This window comes from Rhinatrema bivittatum, chromosome 7, assembly GCF_901001135.1.
Source record: "Rhinatrema bivittatum chromosome 7, aRhiBiv1.1, whole genome shotgun sequence".
In the NCBI taxonomy this organism is placed as follows: domain Eukaryota; kingdom Metazoa; phylum Chordata; class Amphibia; order Gymnophiona; family Rhinatrematidae; genus Rhinatrema; species Rhinatrema bivittatum.
Genome location: NC_042621.1, coordinates 269522846 through 269537013, shown reverse-complemented (window position 1 = coordinate 269537013; position 14168 = coordinate 269522846).

Below are 14168 nucleotides of genomic sequence, written 5' to 3'. Positions count from 1 at the left end.
GAGACAGGGTCCTGTTAGAAGCGCTGAGGCAGGCCCCGAAGAGTGGGAGCACAGAGACAGGATCCCGTGATGTAGAAGCGCTGAGGAAACCCCCGAGGAGCGGGAGCGCAGAGACAGGGCCCCGTGGTGTAGAAGCGCTGAGGCAGGCCCCGAACAGTGGGAGCGCAGAGACAGGGTCCTGAGATGTATAAGGGCTGAGATACTCCCCGAGGAGTGGGAGCGCAGAGACAGGATCCCATGGTGTAGAAGCGCTGAGGCAGCCCCAAGGAGCGGGAGTGCAGAGACAGGGTCCTGAGATGTAGAAGGGCTGAGATACTCCCCGAGGAGTGGGCGCGCAGAGACAGGATCCCATGGTGTAGAAGTGCTGAGGCAGCCCCTGAGGAGCGGGAGTGCAGAGACAGGTCCTGAGATGCAGAAGGGCTGAGATACTTCCTGAGGAGTGGGCGCGCAGAGACAGGATCCTGTGATGTAGAAGCACAGAGGCAGCCCCCGAGGAGCGGGAGCACAGAGACAGGATCCAATGATGTAGAAGCGCTGAGGCAGGCCCCTGAGGAGCGATAGCGCAGTAGCAGGATTCCGTGGAGCGGGAAGCAAGGCAGGAACCCGCAGAGAAGGAACAACAGGTCCGGAGTACTGGGGCGAAGCGCCGGAGCAGGAACCAAGGAACTCGTTGCCAAGTCAGCTAGTGGAGGTTAGAGGCTGTCCTTAAAGATCCTGGGCTTCTGATGTCATCAGCCGGGGACAACTCTGAAGTTCCCGCTGTTGGCCCTTTAAAAGGAGAGCTGACGGCGCGGGCGTGCGCCTGGGGAGGGCCCGGGTCGGAGCGCTGGTCGGCGTCGTCTCAGCCGCCAGGCGGAGTCCCGGAGGCCCGGCGGAGCGTAGCAGCAGTGGCTGGCGGAGGCCGCGAGCACACCCCAAAGCAAGGCCCAAAGGAAGACATGGGGTGAGTAGTGCCGGCCGCGGGTTGCCCCGGCCGGTGGACGTAACAGCTGGGCAGCTGCTGCCACTAGGACCCACCACCACTGACCCTCTGAGGTCACTGGCAAGGAGCTGGAGCAGAGGAACCTGGCCGGGGAGGGCAGGGCCGAGGCCTGGTTTGCTTCCTGAGCCCTGGCGTTGCCGCCTCATTCCTGGACAAGGCCACAGTGTGAGCTTTGCTTCTTGGCCCGGGGCTCCAGGTGCAGCTGCAGGTGAGGGAGGAGATGGGCTTATGCGCCTTTGAGGCCCTTGGAGATCAGGAAAGGGAAGAGAAGAGGGTGGAGGGGGTAAGCGAAAAGGAAGGCAAGAGAGAGGGATGAGGGAGGGGAAAGAAGGGAGGGGAAGAAGCTGAGTGAGAGAGAATGAGGGGTGAGTGAGAGGAAAGGGAGGGCAGGAAAAGAGGAGAGGGAGGGAGGGAGTGTGCCACATACACAGATACTTCTACACTTCTCTCCACTCCCCAGGGGGAGGGGGCGGATGCAGGGGAAGGGAAAAGACTGGGGGGCAAGGCTCCCAGGGGTGTGAAATCCAGAATTATCCTTACGAAACCTGGCCCCCTGCCTTCCCCCTTGCCCAGAATTTCAAATCATCAAAAGGTCCAGACATAACACCCCCCCCCCCCCCCAGGAAACAAACGCTGAGAGGGAATAAACCCTCCCCTCCCTCTGGCTGCTCTGAAATGTTCGTTGTGGCCATTCTCTCCCAAGGTTTGGAGGCCCCTGCGTTAAAGCCTCGCTGACGCCCGACGGCAGCGGCTGCAGATCTCTGCGTGCCATGCGCGGCCTCCACGTTCTTTCAGTCCCACCTCACTTAGGGGCCCTGTCTGTGTACTGAGCATTTGTTCCACAGACCTCAAAAATGGGGAGGAACCCCCCCCCCCCCCCCCCCCCCGGTAGTCCATCAGGCCATTACTTTGAATTTTCAGCAGACTCCTTACTTCATTATTCCGAAATTTAATCTCACAATTAGCTTTGAAGTGGGACATGCTTTAGGGGGGGTCTGTCTGGTAAAATGTTTCTTCCAGTGGAAAAACTGGTCAGATTTATCAATGAACACGCGCTAGTATTTTCAACAGGGAAAATACGACGCCCCTGCCTTGTCATAAATGAATGAGCTCCGGGCAGTGCCGTATTTTTTTTTTACAGCTGCCTTGATAAATCACTCAAGCTCTGTTACTGGCTCATACGTCAGAAGAGAATTGTGTGCAGACTCCTCTGGTATGAATACATTTTTGAAGTTTGGAGCTCCGTGCGGCATGTCTATTAATATTCCCAGAGAGGAAGTGCCATGCTGGGTCACCAAAATGTTTATTTGGCATTTCTGGCTGCTTTCCCCCCAGACTGCCAGCTTGATGCAACCTCTCAGATATCAGGAAGCCTGTCGGTGAGGATCGAATGAGCAGTGAACCTTCTCAGCACACTGACAGATCCCTTCTTAAAGTCTCTGAAGCACCGAGGTACAGGGCATGAAGTTTAGCAAACAATCATGTGAAGACAATTTAATCTCTTTCCTTCCCGCACAGTGTCCCGTCCCCCCCACCTGCAGGCTCCAGTCTGTGACTGCGGCAATGTCAAGCAAAATCGCCTGGGTAACTTTTCCAGTAAGCAGGCAGCAGCGCCAGATTTTCTGCCCAGCATGGAATATGCGCCATCGGAAACAAATTCAATTCAGCTATTCCGAAGGAAGTCATCTGTGAATCTAGTCTGAGTCAAGACGGTCCAGCAGAGTCAAGACGGTCCCTGCAGCTCTGTGCGAATGTGCTTATTTCTAGTAAGCAGGACAGTGGCTCTGCTGAGCCACCCACATGAATGCTACGGCAGTTAATTAACCCCGCTCGCTTGCTATCTGTCAGTATATATACTGCCTAATCTCATACGTCATAAATTCTGCTCCGGAGCACCTGTATCAATGGTAGTGTCTGTAAAATGGCATCTGGATTATTCCTAATTCAATAAGTCCTAAAGCCACGACTGATTGTTTCATAGGTGTGACACCTGATCTTCTGTTCCTTATTTTCAGTTGCAAGATGAAACCTTGGTGTTGGGAATCGGTGGTCAGAAATGTTTCCATTGTCAGCAGTGATCTGCTGCATCTTTTCTGTACCCTCAAAATATGAAAACAGAGTGGCAGAAAGCTCCTAAGAACATAAGAAATTGCCATGCTGGGTCAGACCAAGGGTCCATCAAGCCCAGCATCCTGTTTCCAACAGAGGCCAAACGAACCTGGCAAGGACCCAAACACCAAGAAGATCCCATGCTACTGATGCAATTAATAGCAGTGGCTATTAATTGCCCCCGCATGGTTTTCTCTTCTGCACACAGAGCAGCTCAGTTGCTCAGTCCTTTAGCACAAGTCTGCTTGAGAAGGAACTGGCTAATGAGCCAGCAGGATGGAAAGGATGTGGTGTTCCTTTCATCAGAACCAGAAGGTTTCCGTTTGCTGCAAAGTATTCAGAATTAGTATTGCGTTGACTTCAATAAATGGCTCATCAGGCTATCGATAACATGTTTCTTTTGGTTTGGGGGTTTGTATGAGGGGGAAAGGTTTGCTGTGCATTGCGCATTGCCTCCTAATTCCCCAACAATATCATACAATGCTTCATCCATCTTTTGCAACTGCTGGACAGTATAATCTGAGAACATGTTTCTTTCTGTCTCAGCAGACTGCGAACCTCAAATTTCCCCCTCGTAACAAAAAAGAAATGAGACTGGACTGCTAAAAAAGAAACATTGTTCTTAACCACGAGGACAATTATTTTATTTTATTTACAAAAGTGCAATGGACAAATGATTAAAGATACTTCAGTCCTTTGCCACGAACCAGCTTATTTCTGATCCCTTACAGAAATCAGAGCTACAGCTTCATGCATGCAGTGGGGCTAAACCAGGTCTGGGTCAGTTTGTCCCTTTTAACACGAAGCTCTACCTCAGAGCTTCCCAAACCTGTCCTGGGGACCCCACAGCTGGTCAGGTGTTTGAGATCTCCACAATGAACATGCAGGAGATGAACTCGCATGTGCCGGATCTCCAGTTTGTGCAGATTAATCTCATGCGTATTCATTGTGGAGATCCAGAAATCCAGACCAGCCGCAGGGCCAGGAGGTCAGATTTGGGAATTTCTGCTCACATTTCAACTTGTCTTCCTTTAGTACAATATAATAATTAACAAAAGCATTAAGCATGTCAATTCAAGCAGAGTTTTATTACGCATTCACAAATGCTGATGTCTGGGCTCACTTTGGATTCTTCATCAGGATGATAATTTACTAAGAAAAATGTGTACAAACCATGCCAAGTGCTTTGGAGTCAGGTTTGATTCCCCGGCCAGATTTGTGATTCCCCGACCAGCTAGGGCTGGGGCTGCTGCGGACGCACTGTTCACAGCCTGGGGGAGGAGAGAGTCTCAGCCATTGCACAATGGTAACACCTGGAGGCCAGACTCATACTGGCAACCTGCAGGAGCCAGAGTCTGTAGCCCCTGGGTGAGCACTGTTGATGCAAGCACTGGCCTAAAATTCAAGGGTAGAGGATATAAAAACGGGGGCAGGGGAGAGAAAGGCAGTTACGAATGAAGGTTTATGGCACTGTAGCCCAAAAGAGGCTGGTTCTGATTCAACTGTCAGCCCAACAGGGAGCAAGGCCCAAAAAAAGAATCTGCAACCTCTTAACGGATAATAGGTGATTGGCCTTATGACAATGTCTACTTTGCATCCCATTTCAGAGTTTCCCAGCCCTTTCCCGTTGGCATGCCTAGCCAGTCAGGTTTCCAGGATGTGCATGAGATAGATTTGCATACGTTGGTGATCCAATGTATGCAAATCTATCTCATGCATATTCATAGTGGTAATCTTGAAAACCTGAGTGGCTGGGTGTGCCTCCAGGGGAGGGTTGAGAAGCACTATCCTAGTGTTCCATTGCCAAGCTCTCCCTTCATCGCCCATTCTTTGGGCAATCACTCTTCTCTGAAGGCAGAGACAGAAGCCTGCTCCTCGTTTCAAGCACCCCTCCTCAGTCTAGTGCTGCACACCTGTCTTGATGGCACCTTAATGTCACCTCGCTTATTTACAATCTGTTTGCCACAGGAACCCGTTGAAAGACATAATCACGAAGCCAGCTTTCTTGTTTCTCATATCAAGACCTTAATTTACACAGGGCGGCTAGATTCATTTTATAAATGCATATCACTGAAGTTAATCAACTGTGTCATGCTAACAGTATTTTCTTCAAATTCTAGTGGTCATTTCTCCATATATACAGAATATAGTGTTTGGTCAGTGGATTGTTCTCAGAATGAATATATTTAATCAAACCCCAGGGGGCCTTTTTGAGGGATTTTTTTTTTTTTTTTTTTTTTTTGCAGGAGGGTTTATTTTGTTATTGTTAGGAGGGCGGAGGGCCTGGCAGTTCTCGCCTGCATTTTTGGGATTTCAGTTTAATCTGACTAGGGTCTGGGATCTCTTGCCCTGAGCCTTCATGTACAACTGCCAGAGGATTCTTTCCTCTGTTTTATATCCCCTCCCAGCTCACCTAGCCCAGTCATTGGGGTGGCAGTCCTTGGCTGGGATCATGTGCCTTAAATCCAGCCACTGGGTTTTGCTGTTGAGTGGTGGCTGGGGCTCTCTTCCCCAGGGACTGGACCAGCGGTGGATTCACGATGTCAGACCGGCCCGGGTATTCACCGCCCAGGCCGGCCCAGGACACATCACATGGTCTGTCGAGTGCGGCTCTGTCATGGCCGCGCACGGCAGACCACGTGACTGGAGCGATCGGCCCACCGGGGGATGCCCGATCCCCCTGGACTGGACGTGCTGCCTTTGTGGCAATCCCAGCTGGCCTGGGGAGCGACGCTCATAACCTGGGAATTGAATCAAGGTCCTATGCATGGCAAGGTGTAGCACTACCAGTGAGCCAGCAGGCTGGCCCCCTTCTACAGGAGGTTTACTCCTCCAGATTTTGCCAGATTTCAAATATTTTTGTGTCCCTAACAGGAGCCTGTGGCGGGACATTAACCCATCCATTTTATACAGCATCACAATCTCAGCTAAAAGATCAAGATGAGACCATCCCCAGCTCATGACTCAAACCTTATGTTTGACCTTAGCCAAAAGACCAAGAAGACATTGCAAAGGATTCACTGCAATATACACAAGGAGGTCATACATTCTGCCAGCTGGATAACTGGGAGCATTTCTGCATCAGAGCTAGACACCCTCTTCTTCAGGGTTTCGACTTCATTCTTATTGTCTCCAGGGATCATTTGAAATACAGGAAACAAACAATTGGGAAAAGAAAGAAAGAGAGAACTTCCTTTAAGCTAGGAATCACCAGAGCAAGGTGCGGAAGAAATGTAAGAAAAGGAAAACTGATCAGGTTTTGATAAATTAGATGCAACCGCGGCCATAAGAAAGAACATCTGCCCTGCAACTCTTTCCTTTCCCAGCAGGAAGAGTAAAGTCAGTGCTCCCCGGCGTTCTCCCAGAAGACTGGGTCAAGCTTGCTGTAACATACGCATGGGAATGCATGAACGGGTAGCCTGGTGGCTAAAGTAATAGACTGGAAACCAGGAGATCTGGATTCAAATTCTATCTCTTCCATTGACACCTGTAGTCACTTTACATGAGATGTACTAAACATTTCCCCATTGATCCAACACGGGGGGGAAAAAACCTTTAATACCTCTGCTTCCTTATCTTTCATTGTATCACATACCCGCTGTAAGCTCTCTGGAGAAGGGACACATAGCTGTATGTTATATTTCTGTAAAGCACCCGGGTTTAGGTTGTTCTTTAAACACTAAAATAACAACAAGAATTCTGGATGCAGGAATGATAAAATGGCCAGGGGCCAGATTTAAGGACTGATTAAAAACCAAAAAGGGTCATGTAACACTCTATGTTTGTATTTGCAGGAACTATGACTTTCCATTGAGAAAATTTAAGGCTTATGGAAAAATATTCCTCTTTTGTGTGAAATATTTATATCATAAATAAATATTCAGATGAAGCAAGGATAGGCTGTTTTCCAGGGCAGATTGCAACTATTCAGTATGTGCATTTTGAGGTGAGTTTTTCAATGTTGTTCTTCTTTTAAGATTTTTAAATGTTTTACATAAGTGTTTTGGGGAAAAATATGTCACTGAAGATTTTTTTTTCTTTTTTTTCTCCCATTATTGTAACTCCCCACAGGTGGATTTCTGTCTCTCTGGAAAAGGCAGGACTCGGGTTTTGGCCAGGTTATGACGCAAGCAGCAGGCAAAATGGTAAGACCAACTAGAGACAAAGAGAGAGAAAAATGGCAGAAGTTAATTCCTCTCTCATTGTAACGAGAGCAGCATACATACCTAAAAGCCAGTACTCAGGATGAGGCCAACCTGGAAGTAGTCATGAATTCCTGCCTGTGAGAGGATGTAGGCATCGTGATAGGACTCCGGAAATCTGGGCACTACATCCATGATGATCCCCTTTGGCATTGCAAACCACCTACATTTTGAGGGAGTGGAAGCCCTTGTATTTCCAAAATGTGGCCTTTTGGACCATATATTTTCTATAAATAGTGGTCCATGTTAAAATTCCCCCTGAAGAAGCCTTTCTGGTGAAAAGCGGATCCTTGTTGGGGTTCTTCAAGTCTGAATTTCAACATTGGGTTTTACGAATAAAACCACTAAAATGTAATCATTTGCCTAGCTTCATTTGATATCAGTTGACTTGGTTAATGAACATATATTAATTCCAGTTTTGTTGGAGTATGAGTGCAGTATGTGTGCCTAGTTTGTGTATTTTTGTATTTTCAATATTTTTTGTAATCTAAGAAGTTTTTTGATTGTATGTATTAAAATCAAATGGTGTATAAAGAATATATACTGTTACTGTTAAAATTACAATCTTTTAGTCACATTCTAAATATTTTTTCAATAAAGATAAAGTTTTGTTTTTACAACAATGTTTTGTAGCGCGGTTTCCCTTGTGGATCAGTATATTTGTATATATATACATCAGAGAACCATAAAATAGAGTAAATAACACCACTAATGTTTTAAATGATTTTAAAGATGCTTAATATTGCAAGCTTTATTACATAATGGCAAAGAATATCAAAACAATTCAAAAAATAATTCAAAAAATAAAACTGGCACAATTTCACACACATATATTTATCGATTGCTCTAGTCAATCATTGCTCATTCACACCGCTTCTAAACTCTCTGTAGTGTTATGTATTTATAACATGTATCAATATCGGCATACAACATTGTCAAAATATATACATGGTGGTTGTAATAAGAACATAAGAAATTGCCATGCTGGGTCAGACCAAGGGTCCATCAAGCCCAGCATCCTGTTTCCAACAGAGGCCAAAACCAGGCCACAAGAACTTGGCAATTACCCAAACACTAAGAAGATCCCATGCTACTGATGCAATTAATAGCAGTGGCTATTCCCTAAGTAAAATTTATTAATAGCCATTAATGGACTTCTCCTCCAAGAACCTATCCAAACCGTTTTTGAACCCAGCTACACTAACTGCACTAACCACATCCTCTGGCAACAAATTCCAGAGCTTTATTGTGTGTTGAGTGAAAAGGAATTTTCTCAGATTAGTCTTAAATGTGCTACTTGCTAACTTCATGGAATGCCCCCTAGTCCTTCTATTATTCAAAAGTGAAAATAACCGAGTCACATCTACTCGTTCAAGACCTCTCATGATCTTAAAGACCTCTATCATATCCCCCCTCAGCCGTCTCTTCTCCAAGCTGAACAGCCCTAATCTCTTCAGCCTATCCTCATAGGGAAGCTGTTCCATCCCCTTTATCATTTTGGTTGCCCTTCTCTGTACCTTCTCCATCGCAACTATATCTTTTTTGAGATGCGGCGACCAGAATTGTACACAGTATTCTAGGTGTGGTCTCACCATGGAGCGATATAGAGGCATTATGACATTTTCTGTTCTATTAACCATTCCATTCCTAATAATTCCTAACATTCTATTTGCTTTTTTGACTGCTGCAGTACACTGAGCTGACGATTTTAAAGTATTATCCACTATGATGCCTAGATCTTTTTCCTGGGTGGTAGCTCCTAATATGGAACCTAACATCGTGTAATTACAGCAACGGTTATTTTTCCCTATATGCAACACCTTGCACTTGTCCACATTAAATTTCATCTGCCATTTGGATGCCCAATCTTCCAGTCTTGCAAGGTCCTCCTGCAAGAAACAACAACACACTTGAAACAGAGCTGGACTTCAAATAAGATATTTTAAGGTAGATTTTAAAAGGAGCGCGAGCGTGTCCATATGCGAGCGGTTCCCGGCATGCACACATAGACATGGCTATTTATTGAAGCGGACTGGGAGAGAACTGGGAATGGGCCGTTTGCGTCGCCATGCGCTTTTTAAAAAAATCACCCCCTTGCTCACGCGAGTCACGACCCGCCCGCACATGTGTGCGCCGATATATAATTGGGTGCGCGTGTGCGCACGGGTATCAAATTTTATAACATACACGAGGTGACGCATGCATGTCATAAAATCAGAGCGTTCATGTGTGCACGCCAGGAACCGCACACATGGACGTGCATTTTTCCTTTAAAATCCACCTTTGTATGCACATATGGTACCATTTTAAAATGGTAAATGTGCATTATTTTCTTATATGTGTGTGTGTGGAGGTGGCCAATATGCTAAATATTTGGTGTAAGGTCAAAGATCTGGCAGCTGAGGTTCAATGCCAAGAAGTGGAGTGAAAACCTAATGTGCACGGACTGGGAGAGGAACTTTGAGGTGATAGTGTCTGACGATCTGAAGGCGGCGAAGCAATGTGACAAGGCGATAGCTAAAGCCAGAAGAATGCTGGGCTGCATAGAGAGAGGAATAACCAGCAGGAAAAAGGAGGTGATAATGCCCTTGGTGAGGCCTGACCTAGAGTACTGTATTCAGTTCTGAGCCCTTATCTCAAAAAGGATAGAGATAGGATGGTGCGTTCCAGAGAAGGGCGACCAAAATGATATGGGTCTCTATTGGAAAACTGATGAGGAGAGGCTGAAAGATCTAAATATGTACACCCTGGAAGAGAGGAGATGCAGGGGAGATATGATACAGATGTCCAGATACCTGAACGAACTTCAAACCTTTTCCATTGGAAAGGAAACAGTAAAACTAGGGATCATATAATAAAACTCCAGGGGGAGATGACTCAGAACCAACATCAGGGACTATTTCTTCACAGAGAAGGTGATGGATGCCTGGAATGGAGGACGTGGTGAGGATGTAAACAGTAAACCAATTCAGAAAGGCATGGGATGAAGCCTGTGGATCCCTAATGGTTAGAGGTTGGAAATGAAGGGGTATCCTGATGGAGCGGCAGTTATTACGCTTAGCAGAGGGCATGGGGATTGCCAATTAACCTTGATTCTTTTGACGCAACTGCAACATTGTTCTCCGCTTCAATGGTGGCAGAAAAAGGGGGATTGGATTCCGACAACAGTCAATGCTGGGTCCCAACTTTATGGTCTGGGGTACTGATACACAGACATTAAGAAAAAAAAAGCACAGGACTGCTTCTATGGCCAAGTCCAAAAGCAAAGCCTGTTCCAGCAGCCTTGTCTGAATTATCAGGAAGGCTGCTCACCCTGTAAAAATGTTGCTAGCAGTAATTTTGTGATGGGTTCGACAATTGCTTGGTTTTGATTGTAAATATTACGGCCCTTAACATAAAGCTTGGCACAGAGCAGCAGTTATTACCCTTAACAGATACATGGGGGTAACCTGCATGGTTATTAGGGACACATAAAGGGAAAAAAAATTGCTTATGTTTACATAACTATCAAATTACAGCACCTTTTCAACAGCACATAAAAAGGGCAGCACAGGGGTTGATCTGCTCTTTACTCAGGTCTTAAATCTTATTGAAATCATTTTTCTAACAAAATTGGCCTAGCATACCCTTCCCTGCCTGCCTTTTCCACCCTCCAGTTTTATTAATTACCATGGCTTCTCCTTGTATTCAGTATTCCCTAGGAAATTGGGCAAAACGCCCCAACTGTCCAATTTTGAAATAGCACAAGTTTTGCCAAAAGCATACATTTGATGCAAGGCAAAAAAAATGCACACAAGAGGGACCTGATTCACTAAGGGCCGGATTTTAAAAGGGTTACACGCATAAGGTACGCGCGTAACCCTTTTAAACCCCCCCTGCGCGCGCCCCGGGACGCGCGTAAGTCCCGGGGCTTGCAAAAAGGGGCGGTCGGGGGCATGGCCAGGGGGTGCGGTTTCGGATCGGGGGCGTGTTCAGGGGCGTGGCCGAGTGCCCCGACACAGCAGCCTGTGTCGGGGCCTGCTGCGCTGGCGCGCATAAGTTGCTACTGCCCGGAGGCAGTAGTAACTTTTCAGATAAAGGTGGGGGGGGTCTAGATAGGGCCTGGGGGGTGGGTTAGGTAGGGGAAGGGAGGGGAAGGGATGGGGGATGGAGGGAACGGGCAGCGCGCGAAGGGCTCGGCGCGCGCAAGTTGCACAAAATGTGTACCCCTTGCGCACACCGACCCTGGATTTTATAAGATACGCGCGGCTACGCGCGTATCTTATAAAATCCAGCGTACTTTTGTTTGTGCCTGTTGCGCGAACAAAAGTACGCGCGTGAGCTGTCTTTTAAAATGTACCCCTAAGCGTTTTTCCCATAGACACAGAATGGGAGAAAAGTCTCAGTGAATCAGGCAGTAAGAGATGTGCAAAATGTTTTATGGACTTTCACCCGGTCCTTAATCTGAGCCTGTCCCTCCAAGTGGTCTTTATCCAGCAGAGCTGGAGCCAATTTTTTTTTTTAATTCTCCAATGGTTTTTAGATATGTCTCATGCATATTCTTTGAAAACCCAACCGCCAGATGTTCCCCAAGGATAGGACTGGAAATCGCTGGATTTACACCTTCCAAGGCCTCCTAACTTTTATAACTTAGGGTAAGGGTAGCCAACTCCGGTCCTCAAGAGCCACGACCGGGTCTGGTTTTCAGGATATCCGCAATGAATAAGCTTGAAACAGATTTGCATTCCGTTGTATTTGCACTGCTTCCGTCACATGCAAATATATATCATGCATATTCATTATGGATATCCTGAAAACCAGGCCTGTTTGTGGCTAGGAGGAGCAGAGCTGGCCACCCCTAACCTAGAGGGACCATGCTGGGAAGAATATAGTTCACTACATCTACCCAGCATCTCCACTGGATTATAGATTACATCTTCTTTCAAGGTAATCAATGGATAATAGATAATTAACAGGTAATTAAGCCTTTAGGTAACACAATTCAACCAACAAATAATTAAACCTACTCAAGATAAGAATCTGTCTTTCTCTTACACACACACACAATCTAATGATAACAGCCAAACTATAGGCTAAGCCTTTTTTCTTTTTTTTTTTTGCATCGTGCTCAGTTACAGATAACTTGTCCAATATATTTTGCTGGATAAACGGCCCGCTGAATATACTTGTTTAAAGTTATCCGACTGTAACTTTAACCCTAACCGGCCATTGGTTGACTATGGTAGGTCAGACCTCGTGTGGCCAAATAACTAGCTACTTGCCCTCTTGTCCTGCCAGGATCCCTGTGCCATGCAATCCCGGCCGCTTCCAGCATTACTTAAGGTAACAGCATTGGAAGCGAACTTCTACACTACACAGGGATGGATGGGAGGGGTGAGTGAATGTTTGAGGGGGACAGAAGGAATAAAGTAAAGATTTTTTTGTGAGGAGAGGGGTGGGACTGGAGCCTCAGGCCAGCGGCTCTCATCTTTTTTAATTTTACATTATGCTTTGTAGATTAGGACACATTTTTTTAGTCAGCGTGGGAGAGGATAGGTAGAGGCATGTGGTGAGGGGGTGGGCATCAGGCCAGGAGGCCTGCAACTTGGTTCTTTTTTTTTTTTTTTTTTTTTTTAAGTTGTGGGGTTTTTTTAAGTTGTGTATCTCTTTTTTTTTTTTTTTTAATTTAAAACATTTTTATTGAGTGTCATAAAAAATGTACAATAAAACAGCAACAAAACTGGTATTGCAAATATAGTGAACAAGAGGAAACATTGAGAGAACTGTTAAATTCCTACAGTAATCCATAACTAGCGTGTGTAAGGTACCAATGCGCCTGGCCTTGTAACCTTAGTGACACTCAGAACATTCTCAGTATCCCCTCCTCAGTTCCCTTCCCACCTCCCCCCCCTCCCCTGCTATAGAACTCGTGGAAGGATAGTAAAGTAGCATAAATCGCATAATTGTGGTCAACGAGTAGTATCCCAGTAGACATAATGTGAAATATTACAGCAAAATAAATGGCCTATGTCTTACTGCCCCCTGTACCATCAGCCGAATGCAGAGCATGAGCCTTCCATGTCTCATACAGCTGCCAACTGGCCTGAAATTTAGACAGGGTGTCATGTTTGTGTGCCGAAATCTTTGTTAATAAATAAATTGACTCAACCCTGTGTTGTATCTCCTTAAGACTCAGAGTAATTTGTGTCGCCCATTTTTTTTTTCGCAATTTCAGTACATACATATTTTCCCAGGGTGTGGACGCTGCTAGGTAGATTTGAAAGCGAGGCCCCAACAGTGCTTGTTTAATGGACAGTGGATCCCGGGTTATCCCCATCACTAGTAGCCAGTCAGTAATCTCACCCCATAGTGTGCTTACTGCAGGACACTCCCACCACATGTGTAAAAAGGATCCTATGGTTTTGCACTTCCTCCAACAGAAGGGGCTAATAGTCCCATTCATAACATGCAGCGTTTGTGGGTATAAGTACCAGCGATAAAGAAGTTTAAAGGCATTTTCCATTAAATGCGCAGCTATAAAGCCCTTGCCCATGGAGCCAAATATCATTTTCCACTCTCTAGGGGACATCTCTAGTCCTAAATCTGCCTCCCATGCTTTAATGTGAGAAGCTTTGGTCCGCTATTTTTGACAGCTTGGCATATATCAAGGATACCACCTTCGTGGCCCTGTCTGCCCTAGAGCAAAGATTTTCAAAGTCAGATTCCTCCTGTGAGAGAGAGGACCCCTAAATGAAGCTCTAGCAGAAAAATGAGCGATTTGGGTATAAGGGAACAGCGCGAATCAGATAGGCCAAACTCTAATTGTAAACTCTGAAATGGTTTAAGTTTGTCTGTCCCCCATAAGTGTCCCCACTTCTGAATCCCTTTACTTTTCC